Here is a 16,876-nt window from a genome sequence, read left to right as displayed (position 1 = left end):
ATATATACATGCCAAAACTATTGGCTGGAGGTTGAAACATACAAAAAGAAAACACATAATATTGTGTTCACAATAGCCTCTATGAGTGACATAAGCACTGTTGGGACAAGACCCCGACTATACCCNGGGGCGTAACTGGCACTCGATTCTCTAATAAATCGAGTTACCCACTGAAACATACTAGCTAAACCAAACTTGTGCGGCAAAAAGATTGGGCAGCACAACCTCTAAAAAGTGAAGCCTAGACCTAGAGGTCATGGCCTGAAAGAGAATAACCATACAAACAATGGTAGACAAATCGAAAAAATAAATAAAGATGTACTATCTAGCCGACGAGGCCACAACCGAAAACATAACTACTTACACACACACCTATATATACATGCCAAAACTATTGGCTGGAGGTTGAAACATACAAAAAGAAAACACATAATATTGTGTTCACAATAGCCTCTATGAGTGACATAAGCACTGTCGGGACAAGACCCCGACTATACCCAAATTGTACGACAAAAGCAAACATCCTCTGATAGTCCCAGGATAAGATGAAGCTTACCAACTCATAGTTGAACCTGAATCCTAGCAGGTGGGTCGATTAGAGTCCCTGCCTGTACCTGCTCGCATAAAACAAAAAGCAGCGTCCCCAGGCAAAGTGACGTCAGTACGAATAAAAATGTACTAGTATGTAAAGCGAAAAGTAAAATCATAAACATTTACTGTAAAAGGGTAATAGAGATACCACCTGAAACTGAAACCCAAATAATATCCATGGCTGACCTTTAGCCCCCTACTACTTAAATATGCATGGTATGCTCGTATAATCGTATGTCGTGAATATATATATATATATATATATAGATGCAAATGCATGACATACCCAACCAAATGCTAGCAATGGTGGTGCTTTCTGGTAGCGAACCGGCATCATATTCACCAACTTGTTGCCATTTGTGTCTCACACATATAAATATAAGTAATAGGCCCCATACCTCCCGATTATAGCTCGGGAGTAGAATGCATAGCATGTCCTGTCATGGATTTATAACACCTATGAGTTACTGTTGTCATGTTGCCAATCTTGGCCCGTTTGTAGTCCTGTTCTCATAACCCCATAATAACTTTCGTATAACATATAACAATCTCATAGAACTTGATATGTTCTTCCAAATAAGCTTGAAAAGTTAACTCGAATTTTAGAAGGATAACCTAACCTTGTTGATATTCATACAAGTTTAAGGTGACTTACTTAGTTCCTAACTTGGTTCCTAGATAATTTATAAAAGAAATATTTCAAAAACCAAGTGTTCTAATAGTTTACATTTAAATTATATTTGAGAGTTTTGAAGGTCGTGAGCTACTTTAAAGTTTTTCTTTAATAATAACCTTAGTGGAGAAAGAGGGCTGGTCACAAGTAGTAAGGGTCTCGCGTGACATTTTAATTCACATCACCCAAAGAAGAATACGAATTCATACGTGCGGACATATAATCAAGGAAACTGATAAAATGACGTGTAGATGTCGAACACTGTAGTTATCCGAACGAGTGAAATATCAAAATAACAGAATCATGAAAATAATTCAGTTGAGATCCCAATGCCTTTCACTGAAGGTCTTTCTAGCAAGAGAATAGCAAAATATCACATTCGGCATTTTAGGAATCTCCCAAGAGTGGTGCTAAAATGAGGGACGTAGTTTCACCTTAACATACCTTTTCAATGAACGCTCGAATGGCCGTAGCATCTTCACGAAAGTTGTTCCTTACGTCCTAAATACTTCATAATTGTTCTTAAATCGGCAGATTTGCCAAATGGCCTCAACTTGACTAAATGTCCGTAGAACTTCATAAAAACAATCATAAAAGAGTCCCGAGATGATTACCTTAGTTAACCAAGTGTAAACCTTGAAGAAACACCAATAACTACAAATTTATATCTTCAAAAATTTGCTCCAAACGCAGCTAATAGAAGGGGAAAACAATTACCACGTGTAAAAATCATGTTTCTAGGCACGGGGGCAATCTTTAATGGTAGAAATCGTCGAAAACTGACCTTCATCATGCAAGTACTCCATAGGAACCTTCTATTAAGCTTTGTTTCTAGTTTGGAAGTAAAATGAAATGTTTTCATGGCTTAAAACGTTGAGTAAGCCGACATACCACATTTTTTACCCGACCCGGATTCTGCCCCGGCAGTCCGTAGTAAAACCCTCATAACTTTTTACTCCGATGTCGGTTGGATACGGGGTTTTGTGCATTGCAAACTAGACTCGTAGGCCTTCAATTTAATGGGTGATAAGTCTTCTAACTCTTTGTATATTGGGATAAAACATCCAAGACATTTGACCCAAAGTAAAGAAATATTATTAGAGAAACTTCGATAACTTTTGCTGACTTTAGTTTCACTAATTTTCTTGACTTCCAAAATTAACATACGACCCTTGTGCTATTATAATACCTCATAACACACTATTCTTAGCATGTTTTACACTCATAAGCTTATCCACAAGGTATGGGACAAGTTAAACCTTTCAAACGGGTGAAATTCTACCCGAGCCATTTCTTTTATCATGAACTTTGTTTGAGGAGTCCCTTTGACCTAAAACTTTAGTTTAGTTCCTTGATATTGCCACCTACTTGCAATTGTAATCTCTAATGTATGATACAAAGTCATATACACCTCATATAACCATGCCATACTACGCCACATATATTATGCACGATTAGAGAAAAAGTACGGGATCTCACACAATGAGTCATTTAACAGGAGAAAAGTACACAAATATTTAATTGTCCAGAAGAAGAAGAAGAAGTTCAAAATTTACGTTGTTTTAAAATGAGAGGATATTCCTCTATTTATAGACAACAAAGGGTCGTGTGAACAAATGTTGATTGTGTCTTATCAGAGAGGTCACAACTCTTTGGAAAAGTTACAACCCTTTGGGGATGGTTACAACCCTTCAGGAAGGTCACAACCTTTAATAAAAGTCACAACTTTTCATAAAAGTAACAACTTTTCATGAAAGATGGAGGCTAGTTTTGGAAATAAAATAAATTAAAAGGGAATCCTGGTTTGTGGTGGCGCCACGTAGGCGGGTCTAGGGTTTTATTTTTTTGTTATATATATATATATATATATATATATATATATGATATGATATGATTTAAAATATTGTTAATATATAAATTTATTTTTCATACATGTAAGGTTATTCGGTTCAGTTTGGAAATTTTTTGATCTTCTTTTAGGAATTAAAAAACCATCTCAATTGTTCGTTAAGGTTTTACACCTAAATAAAAGTCCACAATTTTATTTTAAAATAATATAAATTAGTTAAGTATGGTTTGGTTAGTTCGGTCAATTTTTCATATTCTTTCGACACCCCTAGTTAAAAGGACAATCAAGTTTGTATACCTGCTCAACCTGTTAAACTGACGATAAAGAAGAACAATACAAGGAAAATTCGTCATATTTAGAGTACCATTGGTTAAAAAGGATTTTTTTGGGAATTCTTGTCATTCCTCGCATGATTGAGATACTTCATTGAAAAGTAAGGCTCGAAAATCAATGTCATCCATACTTTTAAACACATTTGAATCGTAGAAGTGACCGCATAGGTAGCTTGTTGAGGATGTCCGTAGCCACATTAACATCCATCGTCTTTGTTTTCTTTAATTTGAATGTTTTGCAACTGTTTTCCCTTGAAATTAAAAAAAGAAGATTTTACCTAAACAACTCGTCAACTTAAGCTTAAAATAGACAAAAGTTGTATAATATATATATATATATATATATATATATATTCCATCAAAAGATTTCGATAGAATAGTCAAGATAGTAGTGTACCTTGGAAAGAAGCTGCTTCAACTTTTCTCTATTGCTTATATTTCCTAGCTAGGGTTTTGCTATTGGGAATGATTTAGTTAAGACCATTAATTGAAAAAAGTGGCTTGGTCATTAATTATTTAAATATTTTTATATTATTGACTCCTAAAGTATATATCCAAAAAAAAGAGTTCTAAAATATATTGGAAGAAAAAGAGTCTGGTGTTCTTTTTTGTATAATTTATAGGAATCACATAGTGTATGACCTAAATTACATCCTATCCTACTCTTTTCTATTTTACAAAAATTCCTTAAATATCAGTCATCCGGATACATAAGTTTCATCGGGATACATTACTTATGATACATTATAAAACTTGTCTGTTGTGCTTAATATGAAATATTAATGTAAAAATGATTTTCTTACCAACAAATCACATAGAACTATTTGGTATCAATTTATTCCAATCTGTAACAACTTCACAAAATTCAAATTTCAAAATTTTCATCTTCTCCATCAATTCGAAATCATGAAATTTCCAAATTACTCGATCAAAGTGGCTGATACAAGATGACTATATCGATTTTGTTGAGACATTCAAAAATTTGGGTAAGTGAGGTGAGTTGTGAAGGTTACAAAAGTGATGAAATTGTTGTTGGACAAATGATTTCTTTCGTGAATCTCAAATCTATCATTGCAGATGAGTAGGATATCGATGAAATTAGAAAAAAAAAAACATGGAAATCAGATACATCATAGAAGGTAACTCATATTTGTTTTGGCAAAATATAAAATAGAGAACAACTTCAATTTCAAAGTAAAGAGATCTAATAAAAAATGTATGGATTTTTTTTCTGTATTGTGAATTGTTATTTTTCAATTTTTAATACATAAAATCATGATACATTGCTATTTCTAAAGATATTCCATGATTTGGTTATTGATAAATTGGTATATAACTTTTTAATGTATCATAGTTATAGTTTTGTTTTGTCAATTGATTTGAATATGTATGTCATGATACATTAGTAGTAAACGACACGCGTGTATTGTAATTTTGTATCTGAGTGTGATCTATATTAAAATGTATCATCAAAATAGATTATATACGATACATGTAACAAGTGGATTAACAATTCAGATGGATCAAATACGTTTTGAATATCGAGTGTGTATAAAATTTTGTATAATTATATCATACTATTATTATGTATATTGTACATATAAATAATGTAAAAATCAAGATATGTAAATTACTTGTTTCGATCAAGAAAAAATGTGGATGATACATTTATATATATCAGTCTTGAATTTCTGTGAATGATTGTATCGTTGATTATTGTAATGTATCTGGTACATGTTATAAGATGGTTACAAAAGTGTGTCGATATTTGTTAGTTTGTTGTTTAATAGGTATTGCTTTGAAAATTAAAAAAAATGCATTTCATATAATGTATCGCTGATTTTTAATGTTGTGGGTTGTTCCATGTTGTATGAGTTTATTTTTTCAATTTATGATGCTGGAAGAAAGATACATTGTTTTCCTTAAGCAAAACAAATATGTAATTGTGGTAGATTTCAACTAGACGAGATACCTTGTGGACGTTGTGGACAAGAAGGACACAATCGAAGAACTTGTACTTTTTTTCCCAAAGAGAAGTGAAACATATATTTTTTTATAAGACATGTTCATGTTGAATAATTTTTTGTTAACATTTGTGTGTCAATGTTGTATCTAATAGACAAATATTGAGATGTTGTATGAATAAAAATTTTTAATACCCCTTAGAATAGCCAAAATGACATAGTATAGGAATTAAAAGAGTTAAAAAAAGGACCAAAACAATCATGGGAGAAAATTGCTATCGGAAGCTTTCACGAAACCATTTGCGGTCTGTGGATTGATCTATGGTCCGTAGATATCTCCCGTGGAAATTAGGTCAATTTTGGAGTCTTTGGAGTTTGATCTACGAGACCTATCTATTGTCTGTGGTTCCATTTACATACTTTAGACGGTGTTCGTAAAAGTCAGATCACATATCGAGTTTCAAGACTTGATCTATGAGATCATCTATGACCTGCAAAGGGTTTTACGATCCGTAAACTTGCCTCGTTAAATAAAGCTAATCATCCTGCTTCTAAAGTTGATTCTAAGAGCCTTATCTACAGTCTGTGGTTCCATCTATGACCTGTAGATGCTGCTCGTAGATCCCAAAAATTTCCGTAGACTCATTTTATGAACTTTCTAGATCTGATATGGATTTTAGACTTCTCGAGTGTTACAATAACATAGTAAATAGACCGAATAGATTTTAAAAAATCTCAATTATTACTATCATTTTACGGTTTCATATTTAAATTATTAAATATTTTTATTACCTCATGGAATATAATTCTCTTTAAATTGAAATAATTTGATGCGAAACGCGTGAAGAAAGAAAATAAAAATCTTAAAATGAGTCCACCTTACCCAATATATTCATGATTGTTCATAGGGTTTGGTGAACATTTTACCATTTGGGTTTGAAATTAGATTTTAACCTAATTTACTCAAAAGGAAAAGATAAAAAGTTCACAAATAATTTCACTTGAAACTCTTTAAAAGAGCTATTCAAGTGTGATGTTCACATAACATGTCATCTTCCTCCAAGGAGTTTATGTACAAAACTCGCAAAACGATGTAGAAGAATAATAATATGTTTGGTCAAATTTCTGGTTTATTTGTGTTTCATACACACAAGTTTTACACATTATACTGCACCTTCAACTAATGAAGAAAAATATTCTTAAGGTTTTCAAATTGCAAGAGACTTCACCTCATCCACTTTCCAGAGGTCTGCATACGTATACCACCTTATGAACCCTTCATCAATTCTAGTGCGCTGACATATGATGCATGAGTCACTCATGCAGGTTAGGAATTTGTCTAACCTAGACGCTTTTTTGCAGATGGATTCATCAAGCTCCGTCAGAATTTTCATTGGTGCGAGTGGAGGAAGGTATTAAGTAATTATGCATTGCGATATGTTGAGCACTTTCAACTTTTTTAACCCCTCCAAAAGAATAACCAAAGCAGGTTTATATGACTCCGTACACCTCACACTCAACACTTTCAAGTTTGGAAGAAATGAGAACAGTGCAGATGCAAACAGTATATCGCAAGGAGTCATAATCTTGAGCTCAAAAATTTTTTTGCAACTCCTTCCAATTTTCTCGATGACATATGCAGGTTATTCTAAACTAGGTATCGTCAGTAATTCAAGATCTTTCCATTCATGAAAAGCACTGCATATTGTTTGCTTTTCTAGTTTTTTCCAAGCAGGCATTACAAGGCGTTTAAGCCGTGGAGACTTGAAAAAGAGGAGATTTAATTAGCTGTCCAAATTATCTCAGATGCCTGATGGTTGCTATACATTTTGTTGATTTAAGGTACAATTCTATAGAAATATTAAAGTTTATAGAAGAGAGTACAAATACATCTTGGCAGTATAAGTCAACTGATTGTTGTCAACATACAAGTTGAAATGGAAGATCAATGTCAATATCTTTCCACGACTAAGGTTCAAGCAAATATTTAGGATGCGGGTCAATTTTTCACGAGATAGAATGTCGACATAAATATACAGCGGTATTGAAACTACGATGAAATTTGACTACATTACTGACAAGTCCAGCATTTTCTAGAGAGGTTGGTCAGAACAAGCCGATTGCCAAGCAGGAAAAACTTGAGGAATTACAGAGATTAACTGGAAAAGGTCGAAGGACCGGAATATCTTCACCAACATATCAATATTAAGGTCCTCACATCTCCTCACAGGAGAATTATTCCATCACAACAACTTCAATCTTTTCTTGTTTTTGAAACGACATCATAAAAGCTTCAATATCCTAAGTTCCTGTAGAACCAAGAAATGTTATTAATTCTCTAGATCCAAGAAGAATATTTGAACTCCTGACATCAAATTGATGTTGCTTATTGTCATTTGTGTTCTTGTGAATATACTCAGACCATGAAGAATAAAAAATTAAGCCTGGCAATATAAAGAAACATAGAAGAGAGTACAAATAAGTCTGAGGAGTACTGTGATCCCCAAAACTGAAGAAACTAAGAAAATATAACCTGGAATTAAGTTGGTTGTAGATAACGACAGAGAACTAAGTTCTTGCTGGCATAGCTGGCGGAAGTATCACATTTTGGATAAAAATAATCATTAATGAGAGAAAAAATCATGCAAAATAAAAGAAAATATTGGAACTCGCTTTACATTCCTCATAAGCCTAGTGTCGTTATACTTCGCTAACATGGAGGACAGTCACTTCTACTAAAACCGTCTCTAACTTAACTTGGCCAGTTATTTCAACGATTTCTCATTAAAGGTAACGGTACATCCCTCCAACCCAATGTCCATACAATTTTCAATTGCCTTCCAATTAAAGTAACCAGATTTAATTCTGAGATTTCGTTACACTTTTCTCTTAACTTTCTTTTCATTAATTTCTAAGCTCAAATGTACTTCTCTTCTACATCTTCTTGATAAATTTGATGAAGTTTTTTACCTCAACAGAAATAATATAATCTTAGCTTCCTTTTCTTCTTTCACCTACATTTTATAATAAAATTTCAAGCATAGTTCTAGCCAGTGTACCGAAAGCCCTTTCTGATTTTCTAAAAACATAAAAAATAAAAGAGGGTCTTAAAGAAAATGTATCTTTACCATAAGAATTGTATATAAACCTATAAATATATGAATCTGTGCAGGAAACTACATTGTTAAATTAGCCAATGGGAACTAATAGACCAAGTGCGAAGCCCCATGAATTTCTATAATTCATTTGGGCTAGATTCAAGCTAAAGAATGCAATTTAATTGAACCCAAGCAACATGAGGTGACTTGAGAGAAGAGAAGTTATTGGGATGCTTGAGGATAATTATTTCATAAACCATTGAGAGTTGGACTAAAGGGAATACCTAGGATTTTAATTTTTATGTAACGGCAGTTAAATGGAAATGTTAGCAAAGGTGGAAGCTCACAGTATTGATGAAAGTGAACCAGATAGGCTAAGATGGGGAAGCAAAGGTACATTTCATGGTGAAAGAATGTTATAGACAACTATGCTTACAAAGTCAAGTACTTGTTAGATGGCCACAAAAGTTAGTATGGAAGACCAATCTACCTATGAAGATTAAGTGCTTCAGCTAGATCAAACTAGGCAATGCTTGCCTTAATCTAGAAAACCTGAATCGGCAAGGATTGCAGGTGGTCAACATATGCTATTTTGCAAGACAATTCAGGAGACAATCAACCACTTGTTTCTTCACTACCCATGAGCATATGATCAATGGAACATATTCCTATGTTTTTTTAAATGTAAGTTGGTTATGCCACAAAGATTAAGAGATGTCTTGGAGTTTACGCACAATTGATACGCTAGACAAAAATATTTGTGGTAATAAGAGTTCTTGATAAACATCAATACACCCAAAACTGTTGTGATTATCATAAATATCAGAAAAAAATACTGGTAAACATTATGAAAACTTATGCAGGTCAAGAAAAGATGGAGTAACCAAAGCACCATTTTTATTAAACCTATGCAGGTCAAAAAATGATGTTACAATATTTTTGGATAGCGATGAGAAGTCTGTAAAAGCATCAAAAGAAACTACATTCTTGATTGCACGACTCAAATTGAATCATTATTTAAACAAAATGAAAATTTAGTTGTAACAACCGGGTTTCGTCGTTATAGAAAAACCAACGGGGGAAAATTTGGGGCCGAAAAACTTTTTCCTATTATCTTGAAATTTCCCAACCTAGTCCAGATTTGGATGAAATTGGAGTCTTGAAGGTATAGGGAAATCTGGTAACAATAGGGTGAAGTATTTGTGGTTTTGATTTCATGAGGGGATGGATAACTCGTTAAGGAATCAGTACGACTTTATGAAATTGAATTTGGGCAAGTAGAATTCCCGCAATCAATCTTAGCGTAAAGGGTATTTTGTGAGCGTAGTTGGTTAGAGGTTTGTTCTGAAATGAGAATTTTGGAATTCTTGAACTAGCTCTCTGTCTCATGTAACCCGCATTGGCGCCTGATGTACTGTGAGTTTTCGGTACTTTTAATACATTTCATTTAATAGTAGCGTGTGTCTAGGGCCATTTTGTATTGGTATTAATGTGTTTTTATCATGTTTGCAGGAAATAAGTTCGGACGTGGGAGTTAGGAGACAGCCGAAGAAATGTTGCAGAAAAGGCCAACTACGGACATGACCTACGGTCCGTAGGTGCAAGCCGTAGATTGATGGGAAAGGCTTGAAGAACCAATCATGGAATTCTTGACTAAGTGTGGAACCACGACCATGATTGACAGATCGTAGTTTGACCTACGGACGTCCTGCAGGTCCGTCAATTGAATCAGAGAAGGTGTTCCAGTACCTGATATTTATCAAACTAAGTATGAGACCACAGATGGAGATCAATGGACCGTGGATCGAGTCATGGTCTGTGCTGTGGAGCCGTCATTCGTTAGTGAGAGTTGGAGTTCCAAGCTTCTAAAAAATTGCCTGTTCCAAACCACAGAAGGTACCTATGGACCGTAGGTCAGTCCACGGTCCGTAGGTCAACTGCAATCGCGTCCAGAAACTTTATTTTCTTATTTATTTTCATTTTAATTGGGACTTGCTTTTCTATATATTGGGCATGTAAGCCTCATTTTTGGAGGTTAGACCTTATTACTTTTGTTCTAGATTTTGCCTTTGGAGATTAACTTGCAATTTTAGCAATTTTTGATTTCCTAAGTTCGTTTTGAAGATTTTGACTTTGAAATTCAAGTTGAGATTCAAGGTTTATTCTTCTCATTTCGAAGGTCATGATTCCTTCATCTAAATATATGAATTGTGTTCTTGCTACTATGGGTAACTAAATCTACAACTAGGGTTGTGGGAACCAAGAGCGATTAACAATGTATGAATATTAACTAAGTAATCATGGGTTGACAGATCGTAGTTAATCGCTCATGGTTCCCACAACCCTAGTTATGGATTTAGTTACCCATAGTAGCAATAACACAATTTATATTTTTAGATGAAGGAATCCTGAACTTACGTAATGAGAAGAATAAACCCATAATCTCAATTTGAATTTCAAAGTCAAAATCTTNNGTTCTTGCTACTATGGGTAACTAAATCCACAACTAGGGTTGTGGGAACCAAGAGCGATTAACAACGTATGAATATTAACTAAGTAATTTTTTAATAGTGTTATTGCATGCATTGATAATTCTTTTTTTTAGAAGTCTTTTTAGCGGTGGCAAACATTAGAACTCGCCTTGTTGCTACTTGCCGGACCAAGGAGGTAGTTAATAAGAAAAGAATTATCAACATAGATTTAGTGTGATACTATCTAATAGTCTAATGTCAATTGGTGCGAGGGTGAAAACTAAGTCATACATTGATGTGATGTCTAACATGAGGTAAAGGTAAGGGTTAATAAATAATACACACGTAGCAGAACCAAGGTGCGGGGTGAAATTCTCTAGCTACCGGACCAAGGAATTAGAGATACATAACTTATCACTTAGCATGTAATACGGTAGGAAATGATTACTATTACTAGGATTACCCCGTTATGAGCTTATGGGGAACACGTACACCCTAGTTTCTCTCTCATCTTGATAACAACTAAAGTTTAAAGTATGTTGACTAAACAAATATAATCATGGGTTAAAATTAAGTCTAAACAATATTCCTCGTGGGATCGACCCAGCCTACAAGTACGGTTCTTTACTTGATAACGATTTCTTACACTTCTTTAGGGAGCTGTAATTTGAGCATATCAAATTACGCTCATTTTACACCTCCATAAAGAAGCGTAAGCGATCGTTATCAAGTAAAGAACCCAACTTGTAGGTTGGGGTCGATCCCACGAGGACTATGGTTTAGACTAAACTTTAACCCACGATTAGATTCATTTAGTCAACGTACTTCTGAAACAAGTAATTAAAGAAGGGGGGGGGGGGGTTTGTGAAACAAATTCTGGAAATCATGTGAATAATTAGAGAGCAAGATTTAAACTTTAGTTGTTATCAAGATGAGAGAGAAACTAGGGTGTCCGTGTTCCCCATAAGCTCATAACATGGTAATCCTAGTAATAGTAATCCTTTCCTAGTGTATTACATGCAAAGTGATAAGTTCGGTATCGTATAATTTACTAACCCTTACCTTTACCTCATATTAGACATCACATCAATGTATGACTTAGTTTTCACCCTCGCACCAATTGACATTAGACTATTAGATAGTATCACACTAAATCTATGTTGATAATTCTTTTCTTATTAACTACCTCCTTGGTCCGGCAAGTAGCAACAAGGCGAGTTCTAACGTTTGCCACCTCTAAAAAGACTTCTAAAAGAAAGAATTATCAATGCATGCAATAACACTATTAAAAAATTACTTAGTTACTATTTATACGTTGTGAATCGCTCATGGTTCCCACAACCTTAGTTATGGATTTAGTTACCCATAGTAGCAATAACACAATTTATATTTTTAGATGAAGGAATCCTGAACTTACGTAATGAGAAGAATAAACCCATAATCTCAATTTGAATTTCAAAGTCAAAATCTTCAAAACGAACATAGGAAATCAAGAATTGCTAAAATTGCAAGTTAATATACAAAGCCAAAAACTAGAATAAGAGTAATAAGGTCTAACCTCCAAAAATGATGTTTTCATTCCCTATATATAGAAAAACAAGTCCCAACTACAAAGGAAACTAAATAAGGAAATAAAGTTTTTGGACCCGGTTGCAGTTGACGACAATGACCTACGGACCGTGGACTGACCTACGGTCCGTAGGTACCTTCCGTGGTTTGGGACTTATTATCTCATACTTAGTTTGATAAAAATCAGGTACTGGAACACCTTTTCTAATTCAGTTGATGGACCTGCCAGACGACCCGTAAGTCAAACTACGGTCCGTCGATCATGGTCGTGGTTCCACACTTAATCAAGAATTCCATGATTGGTTCTTCGAGCCTTTCCCATCAATCTACACCCTGCGCCTATGGACCGTGACTGGACCTACGATCCGTAGGTTATGTCCGTAGGTGGCCTTTTCTGCAACATTTCTTCAGCTATCCCCTAACTCCCACATTCGAACTTATTTCCTGCAGACATGATAAAAACACATTAATACCAATACAAAATGGCCCTAGACACACACAACACTTTAGTGAAATGTATTACAAATACCGTAAACTCGCGGTACATCAACACCCTCAACTTAAATTTGTTGTTTGTCCTCAAGCGTCACACTAAGACTCTAAACGACACTTGTATAGAAGCAAACATTCAAGCACAAGCAATCACATGGCTTTCTATCCCTACTCTCTTTTTGAGTGCAAATATTTTCTCTTAGACTGACAATCTAACTTATGCGGATCAAATTATGACAAAGATCAACCAATCAATACACAACATACACTGTTTCATTATCACCAAGGTACCAACTTTCTGACAATGCCCTCACTTCAAACGAAATCCTTTTCACACATAAGATATGAATTTATGAATTTTAGGATTCATGCAACACTCGCGCTCAGAAGTGACTTCAAGTACAGTTAGTGCTCAATACCATAGGCTTTCCCTTATTTTCACTACTTAGACTCTCCAAACTAGTTGCTAGGATCACTATAGGACTTTTCTAAGCTTGTAACGTAGGCTTGGGGTCAGGTGTGGTACATTTAGGTACTTTTTAGTGACTTTCTGCCCTCCTTGACATTACCTTGGCTATTTACCTCTTCATTGACCTCTTTTTGGCAACTTTTCATCTCAATTTCTCCCCCTTAACTCCTATCAACCAAGGATGCAACTTTTGACATTTTGACTCTTATTTCTTATTTTCTTATTTTTCTCTTACTTTCTTTTCTTTTATTTCTTTTCACACTTTTCTTTTACACAAAGTCACATCCTCTTTCATACATTGTCCTTTTTCCAACACGAAGCTCTTTTCATACCCTTTTACCATTTGGTTTCCTCTTTCATAGTCACCCTCAACTTTTGCATTTTCCATTAGTTGTGGTGCACAATGTCCGATGTCGGACCAAGGCCAAGATTAAGGTAACTTTTGGGCTTAGCCACCCTCAACTTAGGGTTTTGCCCTAAGTCAAGGTGAACATGTCCAAGAAGGGACCGGGGCAAAGACAGTGCTTTTAAGGAAAGGTGAGTTAAGTGAATCAAAAGAATTGGTCAATTTTAGGCTCAAATATTTGGATAAAAAAAGAATAATGCTACCATTTGGTTAGATCATTTTAGGCTGAAGTGGACTAATTTGAACAATGGTCTATGATCACTTCCTAACTTCTAGCCTAGATTATCCTAGCAGGATCAACGGGGCAAGTTCTAGATTGGCACAAAACTGTCTGAACAAACAACCATTCTCACACACTCTTGGCACATAGTTTCATTATCAGATTATTATATTACCCAGTTCAAGTTTTAACTTAAGTCATGAGATCAAGTTGGCTCTTTATCAAGTCATACTGAGAGCTAACACATTCAACTCATTCTAGCCTATAGATTTTAGCACATTTCACAAATTTTGGACGGGTATCAGTTTTTCATTCATTATTATGCCAACATGCTTCATTCTTTCTCACACTTCTACACATACATTCCTAACACATGCCTGTTCAACAGAAATTAAAGCAGTCTCTTGGGGAAAAAGAACACAGGCAAGAAAACCATAGAGAGGATGATGAGTTGGGTTACTCAGACTTCACCCTATCACTCACAGTCCGTTTACCTCACCCCTAACAAAATAGAGTGCAATTGTCCCCAATGCACAAAAAGTAAGAGTAAAAGATCAGGTGAAGCAAACCTGTGGCGCATAGCACCGAAGACCTATCAACAAGCGGGTGGGTTCGGTTTCCCGCTCGCTGGATCATCATGGGGAATGCCATCAGTAGCGCTCCCATCTATCATCTCAGCACCATCAGTAGTGCTCGCATCATCCCTCACAGTAGCAACCGCCTCTGGAGCAGGCACAAAACTCGATGCAATAACAGTACTCTCACAACCCTCTGCTGGTGCAACTCCTCATCTACTATGGAAGGTTTCCTCGCTTAGTCATGTTGATGGCGTTCCCTCTTCTTTGCCGTTGCATCTTCAGTAGCATTAGATGGGTGGCTAGATTAGTGCCTCTTTCCTCAGGCATAGGTGGACTCGGACTGCGGTACCTCCGCGTTGTATAGAGCCTTAAGCACTATATCATCAGCCAGTGTAGTAGGTGCAGACTCTGGCTCATCTGCATGTGGGGAAAGGATGGCATGAAGGTCGGCTCAGAGATGTCTAACTTGGTCCGGACAGAGGAGAGATCAGTGACGGGGGCTGTTCATGCGAGGACTCTCAACTAGAAGGCATCTAGGTGCTTATGAATGGCCTAGACCTTCCGGTCCATCATTGTCAGCTTCCTAGCCTCAGGCTCGACAATAGACCGCTGAATCCATGGCTTCACATGTTAGAGCAGTTTGGCCATCTGAGCCTCCAATTTCTAAACTCGAGCCAAGGGCACAACATCGGCTCCTAAAGACGGGGTGGCTTTGGATGAGCTAGGGGGCCGACTGGCAGCCTTAGATGGGGAGGTTGGGGCATCATCAGTGTGGGCTGGAGGGACAGGGTCCTCACCCTGCATCTTCTCCACATCAGCTACTAAATCTGCTCCAATGGTGGCACCTCAATCTATGGACCACGTCGTGGGGCAGCTGCGTTTGCCTCATCCCAAATAAGGCCGATGTCAAGGGTTCCGATTGCCTGTACCAATGTGTCACAATGCCATATATGCACCCCAGACTCTCTGCACAACTGGAAAATCATACACGGAAAGGGTAAGGTAGTTCTAGGCCTGAATGCCCTCTCATGGATCTCTGCCAATAGCATGCGTGCAAAGTCGATCTCAAACCTTGCTACCAAAGTTGCAACCATCACCACTTTATCCCAAGTAAGCGTATTGTCGGCCTTAGTAGGTGATACCATATTTCGTACCAAAAGCCAGAAGAACTTGGCAACCAAATTTAGGGTGGCCTTTTTAATACTCAAGCACGGTCTGCTGATCCATTCCGCGCACTCTCCATCCACCGCTATGTGCCTGGCTAGCCAAAGTAATACAACCTCCCTCTGCTCTGCATTCCACCAGAATGCTCCACTCCTGACAATGTCCCACTGGTAGTCAAATTCAATGGTGTTGAATGCCCAAGTGGTGCCCAGACTATAGAGAAATTGGCTGATGGTGATCTGCGATATGTCCACCAAAAAACCCCGAACTAGAGTGGAAGTGAGAGTGGCCTGAGCTATGAGCTTAGACCATTTGTCGATAGAGCCACGGAGTGTGGAAGCATAGGAAGCATATAATTCTCTCACTATCTCCTCATTGTAAGTCCTAGGGCTCCGAGCAACCCACTTGCATTTTTATTACTGATTGAGCCGGTGGATGTCGGGTATGGTATGTAGGCTCCCTATGAGAACTCTGCGCTCCTCTATGATAAGTCGGGCCATCTTTCTTTTTTAATTCAACATCTTAGCATCCCTGTAGATCTGTTTTTGACCTGCAACGCACCATCTGTTAGGCTCCTCAGTAACCAGAGCAGGGTTGGTGTTTGGTGGCACTGGACCTCCCGCGAGCTAGTAGCCTCATCAGTCGAGGCGGCCCTGCTCGAGCCTGTTGCAGAGCTGGAAGCAGTCCCGAAAGTAGAGTGGGACTCATAGCCGGAAGCAAACCAAGCCGGTGAATCGATCAATGTATCCTCTTCATCAGACTAGGAGGTAGTGACTACGTCGGGAACCACCTTCTTGTGTTGATTCTGGGTAGTCCGGGGTGCTGTGGGTGATGTTCTTCTAGTAGGGGGGACATATGTGGGGTCAACATTATCTTCGTTTATTAGCTGACAGGTTGGTGCCGTTGATTTGGATCTACCCTCTACGGCGATGGCTAGATCTTTCTTTGGGGCCATGGTACCTGTGGAGGAAGAATTAGTACCAATATAAACTAAAAACAC

The 16,876-nt window shown here is 36.8% G+C and overlaps 1 pseudogene; it reads right to left on the bottom strand.

Annotated features, from left to right (window-relative positions):
* Nucleotides 1–6,617: 6,617 nt before the first annotated feature.
* On the bottom strand, nt 6,618–7,695 carry LOC125841583 (F-box/LRR-repeat protein At3g48880-like; annotated as a pseudogene).
* Nucleotides 7,696–16,876: the final 9,181 nt, after the last annotated feature.

The sequence above is a fragment of the Solanum stenotomum genome, chromosome 1, assembly GCF_019186545.1.
Source record: "Solanum stenotomum isolate F172 chromosome 1, ASM1918654v1, whole genome shotgun sequence".
Taxonomy (NCBI): Eukaryota; Viridiplantae; Streptophyta; class Magnoliopsida; order Solanales; family Solanaceae; genus Solanum; species Solanum stenotomum.
The sequence above is the reverse complement of the archived record's forward strand: the minus strand, read 5'-3'. Positions and strand labels throughout refer to the sequence as shown.